Source organism: Vombatus ursinus, unplaced genomic scaffold (assembly GCF_900497805.2).
Source record: "Vombatus ursinus unplaced genomic scaffold, bare-nosed wombat genome assembly UNPS02014807.1, whole genome shotgun sequence".
Classification (NCBI taxonomy): Eukaryota; Metazoa; Chordata; class Mammalia; order Diprotodontia; family Vombatidae; genus Vombatus; species Vombatus ursinus.
Genome location: NW_020954585.1, coordinates 33680898 through 33681549, shown reverse-complemented (window position 1 = coordinate 33681549; position 652 = coordinate 33680898).

Here is a 652-nt window from a genome sequence, read left to right as displayed (position 1 = left end):
TGTGGGAGATTTTTTGGTCCATATTCCCCTTCATAGCCATAAGACAGCATTGACATAGCATAGGACAGACTTACCGTCAGTGCCCCTTCACTAATCGACAACCAGATTTTGTACAAGTACTGTGCTTTAATGTCTTTTTTTAAAAATTCTTAAACAAGAATATAGTGGTATATAGTAAACAGAGAACTGGCCTTAAAGGCAGAAACTCTTGAAACTCTTGGATTCAAGTCAGACCTTACATATATCATTTGGACTGTGTGACCTTGGACAAGTCAGGACTTAACCTTGACCTCTCAGTACTCCAAATGGGCTTTCTAAAACTGAGTTACAGAGAAAATGCTGGCCTATCTTTGTTGGAAGGAATTCCCTCATGGATAGTTTCCTATTCCAAAGAAATTACAGGCCCAATTCCTAACCCCAAGGTGTCCAGTATATCCCCACCCCCACCCCCATGATGATCCTTCACATATATAATGTAACCCTTCCTTGAAACAAAGAAAAACAGTTATGCAAGACCATCTGATTCAAGGACCTTGTATAACCGTAATGTACAGCACACTTAGTTTCCCATATCTCTGCTGAAAGAAGGAAATTTATTTCATCATCTGTCTTCTATAACCAAGATTAGTCATTGCATTTAATCTTAGTTCAA